Source organism: Paramisgurnus dabryanus, chromosome 13, assembly GCF_030506205.2.
Source record: "Paramisgurnus dabryanus chromosome 13, PD_genome_1.1, whole genome shotgun sequence".
In the NCBI taxonomy this organism is placed as follows: domain Eukaryota; kingdom Metazoa; phylum Chordata; class Actinopteri; order Cypriniformes; family Cobitidae; genus Paramisgurnus; species Paramisgurnus dabryanus.
The window spans coordinates 6677181-6695963 of record NC_133349.1 but is presented as its reverse complement, the minus strand read 5'-3'; positions in this window follow the sequence as shown (position 1 = coordinate 6695963).

The window sequence follows — 18783 nt, the reverse complement described above, 5'->3', positions numbered from 1 at the left end:
TAATATTTGAAATGTATTTAACTTTGAACAAACTCTTGCTAGTAAATAACATAAATGTAAATCTACGGTAAATTACCGGCAATCCAGCTGCAATAACATTGAAATTTCTACGGAATTTTTTTACAGTGTAGAGCAAGCTCCTGATTGGTTAACGCGCCACATTTTTCCGCCACAGTTCAAATCTTTCAACTCGTGCGTTTCCCACGGCAACGCTCAATTTGCGCCATTCACGCAAACTAGACCCGCGAATGAGGCAGAATCGCGTCTACCTTGCCACGCTTAACGTCTCATTTGCGCCGCGAGACCTCCAGACGCGCGTCAATGTGTCTTCAAATTGACTTAACATTGAAATCACTCGCGCTTGACGCCTCTTCCACGGCTGGTCTGAACACAGCATTAGAGATCAGATTCAGAGCGATGATTAAAACATACGCCAAGCATTTACTGTTTTTGGAACCGTGGATCCTTAAGTGTTTTATAAGATGGGTAAAAGCGGCACCTAGTGGATAAAAGAGAAAATATGAATTGCTGTTAAAACTCATAATTGGCATGAAAACGTTTGCAATTGGCAGGGAAAGAGTTAACAGTAGTTAATAGTATGCTTGTTTTACGTGCGAAACATACTTCAAATCCAAGTTCCCACACATATAAACATATTAAGTAGCAGACAAACAAGTTTTTTTAGCAAACTTGTTAAAGGCGAACAAATTTTTTCATTCCTCTGCGCTACTTTCCCATTACTTTTTTTATGTAAACACACGTTAAACAGACGTGCTTGACCATTATGAGTGTTTCTTGTGTCTTTTGCAGTGTCTCGCACACGAGCGTCAAGTTTTAAGAAGAGTTTTGCAGGCAGCGCACCTCATTAATGTCAGGTCCAGAATAGTGGCTCAATCAGGAAACCCTGGAGGTGGGACAAGCATTACAAAGTTTTGTTTACAGTAGCAAGTTGGGATGACAATTTCCGTAATTTTATTTTATTTTGTTGATATTTATTTAATTTAAACCAAGCTGGTGTTTTATTTAAAAATCTGTTTAAAATACAATCTGTACGTTTTTACTATATTTAACTGTTGATGTTTACAAATGTTCTTCGGATGAGACGTTAAACCGAGGTCCTGACTCTCTGTGTTCATTTAAAGGATTTTTCCCAGGATGTCCCTCGAAAACGAGTAGGGGTGTGCCCCGGCATCCTGGCCAAAGTTGCCCATTGGCCTACTAATCATCCCCTCATACTAATTGGCTATATCACTCTGTCTCCTCTCCACTAATAAGCTGGTGTGTGGTGGGCGTTCTGGCGCAATATGGCTGCCGTCGCATCATCCAGGTGGATGCTGCACATTGGTGGTGGTTGAAGAGATTCCCCCGTTCATATATAAAGCGCTTTGAGTACTGAGAAAAGCGCTATATAAATGTAAGGAATTATTATTATTAAATGTTAATAATAAATGAGAAGTAAATTTATGTTTTGCATTTCTTGCCCATGGAAGAACGGAACCGTGACTTAAAAAATTGAGGTTTGGACCGAACTGTGTATTTAGTGTACCGTCACACCCCATCAGCCACAAAACATTTATGTGTCACAAAAGGCTAGTTGTAGTGTATAAAGTTTATTTAGGCTATAGAAAAGCTAAGAAAGTTCTTTAAAGAACCTAAATGGTACTTTGTGGACACAAAAAGGGTTCATCTATTGCATTGCTGTAAAGAACCTTTTAGCACAGCAAAATATTTTTTCTCCACCATTCATTCCCACTTTAATTTTGGTCCTCTTCACCATCTCAAATGCTCATGTGTATACAAAAAAGGAATACTGCTGAAGTTCCTTACGAGTAAAGCTCCATTCTGTGGGAAGTGGAAGTCACACCCTTCCTGAAGCGTCACTCTCCACGCTCCTGCTGTGTTAATACTTCTGACCTTTCTTTAATTAAAACACCACACTATCTACTGCTCTGCACGAGAATCTGGGAGTTTGAGAATAATTCTGACTAATCGCTAATTAAAGTTTGGCAGAACAACAATAAAGAAACTTATGAAAGATGAGACTATTTATAGAGATGGAGAAAAGGAACTACTGTAATGTTTAGTAGCTAGAAGTTATTAACAATGAGACTACAGTCTTAAAATGGCACTTTTCCATTGGATAGTACGACCCGATATGGCTCCAGCATACAAGAACACCTTTAAATTGATAGGCTCCGTTCCTCCCGGGTTGAGTGTTTGTTTGTATCGCATTAACGATGATGTCACGTCAGTAGAGACGGCGCATCTGTAACGATAAGTCTATAATCCCACCCACTCTAAAGGGGCACTAAACTCAAATGGAAAAGCAAACCAAGCCAAAGTAAAGCGAGCCGAGTCACGTGGTACCGAGCCAAATTGTACCACGCAATAAGCACCAAAAATCTCTTTGTACAGTACTGATGCCATCGAAGAATTATTTGGTTGCCAGAAGAGTCAAAGGATCATAAAAGAATCAGTTGTTTCTCACCTTTTTATAGTCTGAAGAACCTTTTTCGAACCTTTTTCACAGTTCGGTTCGTATCATGGTTTAAGGCAGTGGTTGTCAAACTTTTTCAGCGTGCGGCCCCCCTTGTGTACGGCGCATTCCTTCGCAGCCACCCCAAAGAAAATGTATGACAAGAAACTGTTTTAAAACTCAACTTTTAAAACACAACTTTTAAAACGTCTTTTTTTGGGTTCAATTGCACAGAATTCATAATAAATTAATTTATTTTATAAAATATCATAAAACTGGGCCCCCCCTAGCACCATCTCGTGGCCCCCCTGGAGGCCCCGACCCCCAGTTTGAGAACCACTGGTTTAAGGGTCACGGTTTTCTGTTCTTTACGATTCTTGTTGTTGTTTTTTTCTTTCAATTGTTAACACTCTAGAAATGTCCTTCAGCATATGATATGTAGCTTAAGTATTCACAATTTAGGATACAGACAGTATTAACAAAATTGTTATATCATGCAATCATCCACAAACTGTATCTGACTTGACATTAAGCACATTATTGGGACCTTCTCTGATGTTGTGTTTACAAAAACCGCGTTTTAGGCATCAAAATCGCATCCACCACACCTAGTTTGCCGCTTGAACAGTTTGAATGCATTCCCGCGTCAAGAGCAAAGTAGACGCACGGAAAAAGCAAGCATTTGACGCGCGTCAGAGGCAAAATCCGCTTCTTGTGGGAGGGGTAAGTGCTATGCGCTTGTCTGTTTGCAGGATGGCTGATGTTGATTGTGCATTTATCGAGAGAGTTAGCTGTTTGTATTTAGTCACCTTACTATAGGGGGAAAATAAACGGTTTGGGTCGATAAACGTCACTTTGCTCAAAAGTGAAGCGTGTATTTACAACTTACCAGGCTGCCCAATGTCCTTACTGACACTCTTTCAAGTGAGGTTTATTCCTGTCTCTATAGAAATAAGAACTTGTGTCGTATAGCTCCGGGTGACTACTCACGGACTATATCAAGCCTTCATGCTGAATGAGTGACTACGGGCGGGGCTGCCACCACAGCAGCAAGCAGGCTCCTGATTGGTTAACGCGGCGTGAAAATCCGCTAAAGTTCAAATTTTCCAACTCGGGCGTCAGACGCAAATTCGCGTAAAATGCAAAATGCACAAAAAGCACCATTCGCGTAGCGCGCACATTGCTCAATTCGCACAATTCGCTGTGCTACACGCCTCATCCGCGCCACGGGACATCCAGACTTAACATATTGACTTAACATTGAAATCACTAGCGCTGGCCGCCTCTACCGCGTCTGGTGTAAACGCAGCATGAGGAAAGCTAGGTGAGATTTTGATACAACAAGGGAGAAGACACTGATGACATGCTTTTCATACTTGGCAAAAAAAAGAGAATGTGTATTGCTATCTCTACAGGAACTTATGTGCCTTTTTAGCACACAAAAGAATAAACTTGCATTTATCAAACTGCCAACTTCAGTGTAACTTGCCTTGTTTATACTCAACACGTCCTCACGAGCGCGAGGATGCGCGTGGCAAAAATTCGCGGAGTGGGCGGTAGTGCATGTTGACTGCGCGAGACCCCATTTCGCTTGCCGGTGTGTACGACAAATTTTGTAACATTGCTCAAGGGTCGAAACGTGTGACACACAGACGCTCCGAACCGAGATAAGCGAACCGATGTTTTTTCATGTACCATGCCACCCCTAGTGGATATTAAAGGAATATTCCACTTTCATTAAAAAATAAAATCCCGAGAATTTACTCACGCTCATGTCACCTAAGATGTTTATATCTTTCTTTTTTTAGTCTAAAAGAAATTACGTTTTTTTTTTCTTCAAAGAACTCTAAACGATCTCAACCAAGGCAACAGGATCTTATTGATCGTAATTATTGCCCCCCCCTTTGATTCAAAGTACTTTTGAATCAAAACTTCTGATTCTGCACTAGCCATGTGATGCACCAGCGCAAACTTATGTTTTACGTAATCACGTCAAAAGGTCACGTGTCAAAAGGAACGGTCCTCTTTTTCCACACTGGAACGGTAGTTTCGCATACGTCATGCATGACCTTTTGACGTGATTATGTAATACCAGTGTTGTGCCTGAACGAGTTCATTGAACGAAAGTTCATGAACTTGTTTATATTTTGGGCTGAAAAAACTATTTCTTTTTGACTGAACAAAGAAAGACATAAACATCTTGGATGACATGGGGGTAAATTATCGACTTAGCCACTGTCAATGTGCCTCGCCTGTCTCTTAAGGTCCAGGCCCGTTTAAGGTTCCAGGGGGGGGGGCATGGCTTCCGATATGCTTTGAGCTCAAATAATGTCCTGCTAATAATTTAATTAAAAATATTTTAGTTTTTTTATTTGCCAAGATAAGGTAGTTAAATATTCTTATTTAAAATAATTATTTCAATTTTGCTCTGTCCAACTCAGTCAGTGTAATGGCAAAATCAAACAGATACTGTAGAAGTGGACGGTTGGTGGGGCTCAGCCTTTAGTATATGTAGTTGGGGTGACCCCAAGGAAAAAGGTTGGGAAGCACTATTGTACATCACATCATGTTGATGTTGAGTCCAATGTTTTAAATAAACCACACTACTGCTGAATGAGTTTATACACCTGCCGTAAACACCTGAGCTATAGAAATATTTACATGGGTGTTGCTAACCTATACACTGTCAGAAAAAAGGTACAAAACTGTACCTTTTTTGTCACTGGGGTGGTACCCCAAGGTACCGTTTTGTACCTTTACAGGTATATAAACATTATACAATGTTGTACCTTTTGGGGTACATTACTGTTCCTTAAGGATCTATTTTGGACCTTTAAATGTACATTTAACTGTTTTGTACCCCTAAAATTTAACTGTTACAAAACTGTTCCTTAAGGTACACAATTGGTCCTTAGAGTATAATATTGTACCCCATAAGGTACAACATTTCAATGTGTTTTATACCCATAAAGGTACAAAAAGGTTCCTTTTAGGGTACAACCCCAGCGACAGAAAAAGGAACAACTTTGTACCTTTTTTTCGGACAGTGTACCCTAACAATAATCTAATATAGTACAGTATTAATATTGGGTTAATTTGCACGTCTGGTCATTTTCGTACACCATCTTGGCTTGGCTGTCATTTTGTGGGAATCTTAAAAAGAGGATTTCATTATCATGTGTTTGTTTCAGTAAGCTGCAGATTTGCTTAAATATAGGGGTGCTGTTTTGTTTCTTTTGCTTTTATTTGTGTGGAAAAGCTCTATCTCTCCCATATCGACACTGGGCAGAAAAGTCATTGAGAGGGGACATACATGTTTCAAAGCATGCTGGGAAACAGAGAGCAGGCGGCAACCCAAACCATTAGAGCTTAGATGCTCGCCAACAAGCTGCAAGGCAAAGCCAGATGATGTCTGCATGCTGCATGACACTTTCTAGACGATCTTTGATTTTGAGGTCTTTACTTTGGCATTTTGACTTTGGTTAGTGCAGTAGACACCACCACATGGAATAAATCAAAGGTACAGATCATGCAAATCCAAGTAAATTATTTCAAAATTCAAAATGTGTCATGTGTTTTGCTCGTGTTTTTTAAATATGTGTTTGTTGCGTCATGTGAACCATGTGCATCACGTGTTTTGTCAAAATAAGTGCCTGCTGCACGCGTCAAAACCATTTAGGACAAAAGAGACGCTCACATTCACAAAATACCCGCAAGGCACTCCCTTAACAGTGAACTCTGATTACACATGAGATTATGTGAGTATCTGGCAAACGCGAGCGTCTCTTTTATTATAAACCCTTTAGACGCGTCTGCAGCAGGCACTTATTTTGACATGACACGGGATGCACATAGGATCACTCGACGCACAGAACACATATTTTGAAATTACGAACCACACACATAACGGGCTACATACATATTGTGACAAACTTTGCATCGTGCACCCTCAAAAAACGAAGTCACCAGCCGCCATTGCAATTACACTTATACTGCTTCACAAGTATGCATCAGAAAGAAAGCTCAGACATTTTGCAAAATATCCAAAAATAAAAATGTATGTATAGGTACTCACCAATTATTTCTTAATAAATTGCTGTAATTAAAACAAAGCACATACATTAAATTATAATTCCTTCTTTGTCAATCTATGTATTAGATTTCTAACTTCAAAAATACAAAATGCAATAAAGAATTCAATGCAAAAATCACATTCATCATATTAATGGTAAATAGATAAGAGAGATTAATTTGAGTGATTAATTTAGTCTGCATCTGATAACCGTCATGTAGTTTCTTAAAGAGTTTTACACAGCATGTATCTGCAGGATCTATCAGCAACGCAGTACCTTTACATATTTATTTATCTGTCATGGATGGGAATCTGTTCAGATAATCAGAGCCGATAGTGAAAGCGGATGAAGCAGTAATTGTTCTCTCTGATAAGAGCCGCCTGCTGTGATGCCTGTGATTCAATGCACCTCACTGTGACAGGGTGAAATAAAGTCTTTAATGTCACATTTAAAATGGCATAAAATGATGTTTAGAAGTCTAAGACCGTGTGGATTTTTATTCTTATTTAACCCTGAAAATAAAGACTTTTGGGATTGCAGAGGAACAGCAAAAGTGAAAATAAATATTTAAGCATTATAGTACATTATTTATCTGGGTCAACAATCAAACACAAACAATTTTGTAACATTCACCAGGAGTTAATCATTTTAGAAAAATGAAAGATTTCCACTGAAGCACGTGAGATGCTCTTTCATCAGATTTTGCACAAATGAGTTTCTGAAATTCATATTCATTTATCATATACTTTCATTGAATATATAATATAAATTTAAACATTAAAAAAAATTATAAAAAATTGCCAAAAATTACCAAGTACCATTTTACTACTTCTCTCAGACATTTAGACCACATTGTACTATATGCGTCATTTATTTTGGCTGCAATAAGATTAAAATTAGATTAACCTTCAAAAATATAAAGTATATTTACAACATACAAATGAACATATTGTTATTCTTTCATATAATAAGAGCTTGCATTCACAGCACTGAATATCTCTCTTGCTTTTATCCTCTGTCTTGAACTCGCTGACATTTGCGGAGGAGCTGGTGCGGGTCATGTTTTACCTCCAGTGAAAAGGAGAACATTAACATCTCGAAGAGACAAGGAAAATGTCCTTTTTGATTCTGAGACGATAAGAGCAAATATCAAGCCTTTCTGTTCTAAACAGGATGTTTTGTCTCTGATTTCAGAAGACCACTGACCCACAATCCTCTTCTACTTTTGTAACGCTGCCACTTCAAGTATTTCAGAAATGCATCTGTAAGCGGCGAAGTCACAAGGGTCTCGCAAATATCTCTCTTTGTGGAGAAAATATACAGATCTCTGTAGAAGCGAAACGTCTCGGTTACGGATGTAACCCTCGTTCCCTGAAGGAGGGAACGGAGACGTCACGTCGTGACCGACGAATTGGGAACTCGCTTAGAGAGACCAATCTGCTTCGTATACTACTAAAACGCCAATGAACTTGGCATTGAGATATTTGCATAATGCTGGCGCCGCCCCGCCAGGTGCCTTTATAAGCAGCAGGTGCAAATAGGGAAATTAGCTTCTTTTCGCTGAGAAAGCCGGGAAAATGAGACCGGCCGATAAACAGCAGGTGGCAGCACCTGTGGCGACGGGACGTGACGTCTCCGTTCCCTCCTTCAGGGAACGAGGGTTACATCCGTAACCGAGACGTTCCCTTTCAGTCGGTCACTACGACGTCACGTCGTGACCGACGAATTGGGAATCCCTACCAAAACGCCACTAGGGGCTGACCTCTTCCAGTGTCTGCGTAAAGCCCTCCGGTTCCACTTAAGGATAAGGAGAATTAGGTTTTAAGGCAGAAGGCCGGGCACTAGATGTTCCTTTAACCCCACAGAAGTGCCAGCGACTGGGAAGCGCCCTACCTGAGCGGGATAGGAACGCTGCGGAAGCCACCACCCGTCTTAAGGGTTAATGGTGGGCGAAAGTCAACCGTAGTTGAGGTAAAATGACAGCCGTGGCTGTGTAAGCAAAGCAGTGCTCTGCTAAGGGAAACGTGGGCTAGTAGGATTAACCCCACGGAAAAATACTCACAAAGGAACCCGGTGGGACACAATGTGGAGCCCGAGCCAACACGTAGGTTCGCGAGGATGCAGCTAGTGAAGGCTGACAGCCAATGCTCCGCAACAAAGGCTGCCAAGGCAGCGGAGGAAGAACAATTCAAACCATTACGCATTTTTGTTCTGAAGGCCTTCCATACTGACACAGTTATGAAGCATCAGTTGGAGGCTGCAAGCCGACCTGCGAGTCTGCTCTCCGTGCCCTCCCTGGTGAGGAAAGAACACGAGAGGATACAGGCTCGATACGAACACTGTAAAATCTAATGAACGTATTAGGTGTCGCCCAACCAGCAGCTCTACAGATGTCTGTTAGCGAGGAACCACGAGCTAGAGCCCAAGATGAGGCAACGCTCCGTGTGGAGTGCGCTCTCAAATTAAAGGGGCAAGGAATACCCTGAAGATTATAAGCCAGGGCGATAGTATCAACTATCCAAAGAGACATCCTCTGCTAGTGACAGCTTTCCCTTTCTGCTGGCCACCATAACAAACAAAGAGCTGGTCTGAGGTCCTGAGGCTTTGCGTGCGAACCACGTAGAGTCGCAGTGCGCGTACGGGGCACAACAAAGCCATGGTTGGGTCTGCGTCCTCCGGGGGCAGCGCTTGCAAGCTCACCACCTATCTCTGAAGGGAGTGGTGGGAACTTTGGGCACGTAGCCTGGTCTGGGTCTCAGTGAGACAGCAGGACCAAACTAAAAGCACAAAACGTCAACAGAGAATGCATGTAAATCCCCTACTCTCTTCATGGAGGCCAATGCTATCAGGGTCAGAGTTTTCATTGATAAAAACATCAGACTCGTAGACTGCAAAGGCTCAAAAGGGAGACCTGAAGGCTTCAGCACCATGGACAGGTCTCAGAAGGAAAGAGGGAGGGCGCGAGGGGTTTAGCCTGCGAGCGCCTCTTAAAATGTAATAATTAAATCATGCTGGCCAACTGATCTGCCGTTGATAAGTGAGTGATGAGCAGAAATAGCGGCGATATCAACTTAAATGGAGGAGGGACAGCCTACCATCTAACCTATGTTAAAGATATAAAAGCACAATGTTAATGGGCATTCTCTGGGGTCCTCGCGTTGCGAAGAGCACCGGGTGACGAAAAAGGTTTCTTTAAGCGCGTAAGCCCGTCTTGTGGACGGTGCTCGAACCGCGTCGATGGTGTTAGATACCGCTTGCGATAAATCACCTAAACCTTGCGCGCGCTCAACGACCATACATGGAAATCCCACAGGTCGGGGCGCGGGTGCCATAATGTGCCCCTTCCTAAAGAAAGAAAGTCTTTCCTCAGGGGAAATCGTCAGGGAGGGGCTGTCGCGAGGAGCATTAACTCTGAAAACCAATCCAGTACGGGGCGACTAATAAAAGGCTCTCCTCGTCCTGCCTGACTTTGCACAGTGTCTGCGCAATAAAGCTCACTGGAAGGAATGCGTATTTACGCACCCCCCGCGGCCAGCTGTGTGCCAACGCATCCACGCCGAGGCTGCCCTCGGTTAGTGAATAAAATAGGCGACAGTGGGTATCGTCCGGCGACGCAAACAGATCTATCTACGCACAACCGAACTTCTTCCAAATTAGCTGGACCGTCTGGAGGTGGAGTCGCCATTCGCCGGGGGCGCAGCTCGGGAAGCGCGTCTGCCGCTGTATTGAGCGAACCCGGGATGTAAATGGCACGAAGGGACCTCAGATGCTTCTGACTCCAAAGGAGGAGATGACGAGCGAGATGCGACAGGTGACGAGAGCGCAAAACCGCCTTAACGGTAAGTAACGCAACAGTCGCAATGTTATTGGTGTCGGCTAATACATCCTTCCCTCGCATCTCCATAGCGGAGCGTACAAGTCCCAGATATACAGCGCACCGCTCGCGGCAGTTGGGGTGGTATGCACACCCCTGAGACTGCAAGCCCGTCATACGTGGCTGATCATCCCGTGCTGAGGGCATTGCAATATACAGAATGCCAGGAGACCCCTCAGGGGCATATCTTCTATCGGAAACGCCGGGTCTACCACGGGGAAAAATTTAAATGACACGCAGGTGCAATGTTTACACGGTGTATGTCGGTGTGCCACGCTCTCCTCGAGACTCGATCGTAAGCCAACGCTGAAGCGGTCTCATATGAAGCAGCTCGGGCGGCGTCACAGTCGCAGCATGCTGTCATATGTCCAGGAGCTTCTGAAATTGTTTCAGAGGGACCGCGTACTTCCCTCGAATTAAACCGAGGCAAGTCAGAACTGACTGGTTGCGCGCTCTTGTTAAACACGCCAATTAGTCGATCGAGTCTTATTTCCATACTGAGAAAAAGGATCCTCTGCACGGGGCAAAGTTGCTCTTTCCCAGTCGACCTGAAGACTTAAACGAGCGAGATGCCAAAGCATTAACTCTCTGTGTTCGCACACGTCTGCCAAGAACGGGCTATTATAAGTCGACGTAGAAAAAAGCAGAATGCGAACAACGCTCTCTCTCTGACATTTTAATGCCGTGACTAGCACATGGAGACACGGAGAGAGAGAGACAGCTCGAATGGTGTACTTCGTATTAATATGCCCACCCCACGACGCAGAGCGAAAAACGGTCTAAAGCGAGGGGAGATGGACACATAAAGTACACGTCTACAGGTCTAAGGCTGCAACCGATCTGAATATTGAAATACGAGCCTCGGCGTTATCATCCAAAAAGAACACCTTCGTAGAGCCGGTGCGTAAATCAAATCGGTCGTAACCCGCCGCGTATTTTGGGTACTATGAGATAAAGGCTGGAAAAACCCTATCATCATCATCTCGGTAAGAGGGCCGGCTCGAACATCCTTCGCCAACAGGATATCGACTTTTGCACGCAGTACATGTGCATCGGACGCTTTCACTACAGTGAAACGAAAGCCCGAATTTTGGGGTGTGCCGGATTCGTAACCGAGGCGGATCGTGCGTAAAACCCAACGAAACGGGCTGGGAACTGAAGCCAAGCACCCAGGCACCGTACGAGGAGAAATAACGACACTACCGAAGTACCCGCGGTGGGGCAGCGAAGCGAGACAGGTGGGACTGCCGGTGCGTCTGCTGTGACAGCATAAACATCTACAGTATGTGTGTGTGACACTGACCTGAGCCCGCTGAGGGTAACGGTCGTCTGGTCTCCTCTACGGAGAGCGCAGACTCCGATGAGGGTGCTGGTGGTCCGGTCTCCTCAGCGGAGAGCTCGGACTCCTCAGGTCACCCGCTGGCGATAGAGGAGAGGTAGGGTGAGCTGGTGTGTGCCCGCTCACGGCTCTCTCGATCCTCTGGAGACCTGGAGAGGGAAGAGGAATGCACTCTATGTGTGGTTAGTGGGTACCGGCTAAACAGCCGGTGGAACATATGCAAACCAAGGATTTTCCACCCGACCCTCTATCGGGGGAAGGAGCTCCATCTCCTGAAGAGTGATCCTCTGCCAATCCGGGTCGCCCTTCACTGGCCACTTAAACTCCCGATTTTCACGGGAAGCGGCTAAGCGGGCGGGGCGAGCTGCTGACGACCGGTTCCCCTGCGCTGCCGAGATGGGGTCCGAGGAGGGGAACGGAGGTGGTCGCCGCAGGACGCCGACGGCGAGAGGCAGACTGAGGAGCCGGCGTGGTGGACCAAGGGCAGCTCTGTTCCGCCGGGGCATGACCTAAGAGATCGCCTCAGTCTGTGCAGCGGAGCTGTACGACTCCCCTGGCTCGCCGAAGAGGCCGGTCTGTGAGACAGGAGCATTCAAGTTGTTCTCGTCTGCGTCCGTCATGTCAGCCAGACACAGCCAAAGGTGGCGATCTTGAACCACTGAGGTGGACATCGCACGACTGAAGGTCGCGGCCTCCCTGGTAAATCCTTTGTGAGCCTGCAGCAACGTTATTACGTGCAGGGCTGAAGCCGCCTCTCCGGCATGCCTGATGGGCAGCGTCCGTAACCGGACGACTGTCTACAAACACGGGAGGGAAGGGTTGGGTGGTCCCTCCAGGAACGCATCCCGCTCCACTGAAGGGGTCCCCGCCCTCAGCGGCTCCGTTGGTGAGGGGGGTGAGGGGTGAAATCTGAACGGCCGGACGGCCGCAAATCACGTCAGCTCTTCGTGCCGTCGGGGAAGAAAGGCACAGGAGGAGAGGACCGAGAGGCCCGAGCAGCTCCGAAGTACCAATCATGTGGGCGGGACGGTTCGGGTGGAGAGGGGTTAACCTTTCCAACTCTACCGTCTCCGCCGCTCGCGGGCACGGCCGCCATCTCCGGAACGACTCTGCCTCGGAGGAAAAATGGACACCCCTCTGATGCTGCAGAAGTGACGGGACCAGAAGGAGGTCCAATGGATTCGGCAGACATCGTAGAACACGACTCTGCAGTCTCCACCGGAGCCTCAACCGGCTGAGGATGAGAAGGCCGGTAGGTGGAGGACGCATCCTCCGTCCTACTCAGCGTAGTGACGCGAAGGGCGCCCTGCGAGCGCTTGACGGCCGCACCATGGCGGCGTCAGCACTGCAAAGGCGCGGACAGCGTTCCCGTAGAAACGACAGTCGTCTCCGCAATCCAAGAGGGTTATGCTCTCACAGAGAGAACAGAAACTCTCCACGAACGCAGCCCCGGAGTGCTCGATGCCTGAGCACGAAGACAGCGCTCGTGACCGTCACTGGAACCCTTATACTTCTCGCATCCAAGATCGCACGGGCGAAAAGCTATCCTGAAAAGGACGCTGATCCCCGCATATACGAGAGAGTGGCTGCCTTTAACAAGGCACAAAGCTCTCTCGTATCACTCTTTTAGGGAAATTCACTCAGATGCTTAGTTGATGAGCGCACAGGAAGGCAACGCACACACTAAACTCAAAACAATAAACAGATGTAGAGCCGTGGAATAAGCGAAGCGTCCGCTGTGATACTGCTAGTTCAACCAACTTCAGCAATCAAATCCCAACAGAGTAAAGTAGCTTCTCAGTAGCAGATAAAGCCGGCTTTCGAAGCGAAAAAGCTAATTTCCCTATTTGCACCTGCTGCTTATAAAGGCACCTGGCGGGGCGGCGCCAGCATTATGCAAATATCTCAATGCCAAGTTCATTGGCGTTTTAGTAGTATACGAAGCAGATTGGTCTCTCTAAGCGAGTTCCCAATTCGTCGGTCACGACGTGACGTCGTAGTGACCGACTGAAAGGGAACTGCACAATTCTTCAAATTACTTAGACAGAGAAAAATTTATGATACAGAGAGAGAGAAAGAGAAAGTTGCTCAACAATGTCATCTAGCGGTTCAGCATCCATGCATTCAGCACACACACACACACAGATGCTCGCTTTACCAGCGAGAGAATTTTAGAAATAAATGTGTATACTACAGTGATCACTATTTGTATTCGCTACAACCTTTTGTTCTTGGATTTATCCAACTCCAATTATAAGAATAGCATTAAAATATCAATTAGTGAATTCAGTGGTAAGCAGATTTATTCATTGGAAAGAAACATCAGATTGCTACAGTAAATGATTTCTGGGATGTAATGCAGCTGGGGACGACAGAAAGCAGTTTGTGTGCTATTATTGGCTGACATGTGTTTGCAAATCTTTTAATTACGCAGAGAAGCAGTTATGTTAGATTTGACATGTGGTAGTGTGATTTACCCTCACTTTTATAATTTACTTGATGACAGTATACTGATGCATAAGGTAAAATATAACAAGCATTATGAAATAACAGCAATAAATGCAATGCAACACACAATATTTGCATTCACGGAATTACTGTAATTCAGAGCCCTGTCAAATCTATATAAAGTGCATTAAAATCATTATGGCATACCATTGCATTGCAATGCATATCCAAAATGCAGCATATTCACATCTTACTCTCAAATACATTTGTATATGTTTTTGTGTTTTAATACTAAATAATAAGCTCTGTGACACCTCGGTCGCCCGAGCAATTGACTGCAAAAAATACCCTGTGCTTTATTTTTGACCCTGAAGCAAAATTTAGCACAATAAGACGTAGCCAGAGACACCGAGTCTGTTAGTCCTTCTGCATCTGAGAAGCTCCAGCAGACAGATACTGTTAAAGACCATGTAATACTTTCTTGATTTAAATGCAGTTTTTAATTGGATAGAGCCCCATTATTTTTCAATACAGAAAGGGCAGTGAGGCACGCAAAGCTCTTGAATATTTTTGCGAATCGTGTTCGACAGCATAATGATTAAGCATGCCGCTAAATTTGCCTCACAAAATGAAAAGCAAACTTCATGCAAGGCGTAATTTAATTGTTCCCCTTCACATTTTCCGCCTCCTATTGTTGAAAGCTTCACGTCTGTGAGTCTCTGTACTGGTGCCTGACGTTCACTTTGTGACACATTCACTTGAATCGACAAACCCTGCGACTACAGTACACTGTATGAGACACGCAGCACGAGCTGGTGTGTATCCATAGATGCCATGTGATGTACTTTACACAAAATGAAGCATGTGACCAAATCCATTTTTTACTTAAATAATAGAGTTATTTTATATATATGTTATTAAAAATAAAGATTTACTTGGGTATATTTTCTACTGAAATAGAGAATGACTGAGGATTTTATTGATGCTTTGTTTTATTAGTTTAACAGTAAAGGAAAATGGGTTATATCTGAAAATCACAACTGTACTGGAAAAACTATGATATCCTATTCGATTCATTCAATTCATTTTAGACCAAGAAGGATTGACTCAACTCTTCTGTAATGCAGATAAATACTGCCATCTCCTGGTTAGTATCAATGGATTGAAAATTAAAACCTAGCCAAAATGAATCTATTTAGAGTTAAACTTTATAAATGTTTGTGCCATCCTGTCACACATTATAAAGTTTTGATCTATCCCAGAGAAAAACGTACGCACTGTCAAAAAAAAAAAAACTTTTAAAAAGTAGCTTTGGACCTAAAAAGAGTTCATTTTGGTAGGGGTAAGCGGGGCACAAACTAACACAGGGTTAATTGAAACATGGCTACTTGACACATTTATACAGGGCTGAGCAATCTGTGCTATTTGTGAATATTTTTGATGTATTTTCGTTAAGATATTGAACAAAGAGTGTTTTGGAGGCATGAAAGTAAATTTTTTCTCTTATGGTTTTTTTTTTTTTTTTTTTAGTTGGGTGTGTAAGTCACCAAATCCAACCTTATATTATTTTATTCACTGTCTTGTTACCTAAAACATAACACCATTTTGAAACATGTCAGCAACTTCTAGTAACTGATGAAGCTGGGATTGAAAACATTTTTACACAGTGGGGTTAGTTGTCACACAGTGTTACAATTAAGCCTCATGTATACAATGTAAATACTATTCTTCATCAAAATGATATCAGGGGAAAAAACTAACAATTGTGATTTTTTTTTAATTGTGCACCCCTTTCTAATTATGCATTGATGCTTAATACAAGGATGGTTAGATGAAGGATCATGGATGGATGAATGTGTGGATATCTATCTATTACTGGCAGATATATAAAACAATATTCACCTTTAGTATATAGACAGAATTTAATTAAATTATTTGCACTTAAACTAAATTTTCTAGCAGGTGTTATAACAAACCCTTCTTTTTTTTACAATTAACCCCACCTATAGTGTCACTTTCAGTGTAATTGTACGATAACGGTAGGTCCCACAAACAACCTTTAAAGGGACACCCCAAAATATGCTCATTTTCCAGCTCCCTTAGAGTTAAATATTTGATTTTTACAGTTTTGAAATCCATTCAGCTGATCTCCTAGGGCCTCATTTATCAACAGTGCGTAGAAAATTTTCTATATTTTCTGGTTGTGCCCCTAAAATTTTCAGTTGGGGGCCACTGTGCTCCTAGTGAAAAAAGTTAGTCTGGAGCCCTGAGAGTGTAGGGCCCAACATTTATTCAAGCCCAGGGGCCCCCACCCCGGTAAGTCCTGCCCTGTTTGTAGCTAAAAGGTACATATTACAACACTTTTGAAGTAATAACTGCTGGGGTACATTGTTTGACCCAAAAGTGTATGAAGGTCTAACAGCAGAAATTAATCATTAAAGCAATTTCTTATTTTGATCTAATTAGGATTGTTGGTCAATTACATTTGACCTGCGTAAAGTACAATTCTGATCAAATCCGACCACAGCGGTCATAATAACACAAAACGATCAGGAAATATCAATAAACACAAGACTTTCTGAACTACACTAAACTTCATGAGTAAAACTAGTAAATTGTTATCCCTGTCTGCAGAGGCGCAGTGCAGGTACCCAAGCTTTCTTAATATTTCATACTCTGATTACACTTCAAATCACCCAGTAAATCCTCTTAAGGCATGCAGAATTGTTTAGTGTGTGAGAGAGAAAATGAGTGAGAAAAAAACAGATAAAGGGAGAGAGAGAACGAGAGAGAGAGAGGTTAGGTACTTATAAACCCTAAAGGCTTGCTTATCTTTCCAGCACATGCATCTTTGTGTCTCGCGTGCATGTCAGTTTTCTATTTTTTAAAGCACCAAAGACAAAGTAAAGCTACACAAGAAGCTGCGACAGTGAAAGACTTTCCCTGAACCGCCTGATGCAATTCACAGCTTTGAGGATATTCCTATCCTACAACAAAAAGACCCAATGGAAGCGAAAACACAACAAAAATAAATCATTATAGTCGCATTACGCACTGTCAAATTATTGCAGAAACATTACTGACAATACATAAGACGGTAGATTCAGTAACTGTGTGTACAGTAACAGCAGTTAAACATCTGGCCATAATGCACTATAATATAAGCGCTACATACATTAATTATTATTAAAATATACTGGGTATAACATTTAAAACATTTTTACATAACTACACTACTATTTTTCCCCCTGGTGCAATGCATTGGCATTTTTTCAAGAAACATCACAGGGGAGTTATTTGTTTCCCCTGTCAAACACGTTGTCCTGATAATATTAACTTATTTACTACTTTGAAACAACAGCACCCCCGTATGGCCGTACAAAAAACTATTTAAAATACACACTGCAGATTTCTGTAGGCCTAAAGTAATTTTAATGTGCATCCTCGATTTGAGCCTATAATTTGTAATTATTGGATAATAGAGAACTTTTCCTTTTATTATTATGACATTTAATTATTTATTATTCTGACATATTATTAATCGCTCATTCTTTACAAAATGGTGACGTAACAGACGACCCTAATTAATTAAACGTAATTAACGTCTTGAAAATAAATAATACAATAATTAAACAATCTAACTGTTAATAAATATAGTAACCTATAAATAACTAACTTTAAAAAAGTAAATTTTTGCTTTTTTATATTGATATACGAAATGTACACCAATAAATGCGAATATTGCCAATAATCAGGAAGGATTTAATCGCAGTTTAGTTTATGAGGTAAAGTATAATCGCAATATTGCCGAACTATGAGAGTGCATGTGGTCAATGAAAAGTATAATGTTAAGTCCAAAATGGCATTTATTGAAACAACAAGAACCAATTTATTTATTGTAAAAACTTGTAATTGATTTCGGGTGAAAGTTTTAAGGTAGGGTTAAGGTTACAGGAGGAGGCTTCGAATCACTTTCAACGAGTTTGGCTAACGTGAATCATGAGAACTCATGAACTCTGAAAAAAAAACTCAGGGGCATATAAACGTTTATAACCTAACATTACCTGTATTTTGAAATAATAAGCCACAAACGTATCGAATGATAAGCAGACGCTTTCTCTTAAACGCTGCCAATCCAGTAACTTACCAACACGTTCACGTCCCGCGTTTTAAATTGAATGCAGCGTTTTCAATTCAGGTCCTGTGGCTGCGGTGGATTGTGGGATTGCCTGCAGCATCGGTGATTAGTGTGATCAAAGATTAGAGTGAAAGGAAAGAGATCATTACTATACAGAAAAAGTGGAGATGATCTTTTATCACTAATTTATAATAAACAACTGCCCGTGCACTCACAAATTTATATAAGTATGACCTGGTATGCCTGTAAAGCCTTCCATTACATTTCGTAAGGCGCTCTGTTACGTCACCAACGTCTGTTACGTCACCACTGTGCGTGGAATAGAGAGGGCGCACAATCCCTCGAATAAGCGCATAATAAAATGACAGAATAATAGAATCATAATAATAAAAGTGAATGTTCTGAATTCGTTTTGTTTTACTTGCATTATCAAAT